Source organism: Henckelia pumila, chromosome 3, assembly GCF_033568475.1.
Source record: "Henckelia pumila isolate YLH828 chromosome 3, ASM3356847v2, whole genome shotgun sequence".
Lineage (NCBI taxonomy): Eukaryota > Viridiplantae > Streptophyta > Magnoliopsida > Lamiales > Gesneriaceae > Henckelia > Henckelia pumila.
This window is the reverse complement of record NC_133122.1, coordinates 142,995,210-142,995,906: the sequence shown is the minus strand read 5'-3', so window position 1 is coordinate 142,995,906 and position 697 is coordinate 142,995,210.

The window sequence follows — 697 nt, the reverse complement described above, 5'->3', positions numbered from 1 at the left end:
AAAACAAATGCTTGGTGTTCTGTTCTTTGTTTTTATGCTGTTTTTTCAGCAAAAAAAAAATTGAGGGATTTTGTTAAAAGGCCTATAGAAAAGTAGCGTAGTGAATTTTGTTCATATTTCTATTTTATTTTCTGTGTTACTTCTTTTATCGTTGATTTTTTGGTAGTTTATTTTGTGTCTTGTTGATTTATTTGGATTTGTATTTTCAATTTGTTGCTCTATTTTTAGTTGTAGATACTATTCTTTGTTTGATTTACCGTTGTATTTTAGTTGTATATAATGAATAATCATTGTTAGTCAATTTTATTATGCACATCTATATATAGTCGTAGCAATCAATTTCTACGTACATTATTTCACATTACTGCTATATTTTGGGGTTGAGAATGAATTACAAATTTGAACTATGTTGAGTTTTCTTCGAATTATTCTAGCTTTTCTTTGCTTTCGGCTGATTTGTCGAATTAGTCTCTTAATTATGTTAAATTCCTAAATTATCTTTCTTACTGACAATTCTATTTAGATTATAATTTGTTTGAATTTTCTAAGGTGGTTGTATTCAATCCAGAGTTTTAATGACTTTTAGTGACTTTTTAAAATGATAGACTTTTGTGGAGTTGATGGATTTTTATTGACTTTTATAGAATCTCAAGGATTTACAAACAGATTTTCATGGATTCTTTGTAAACTTTTGCAG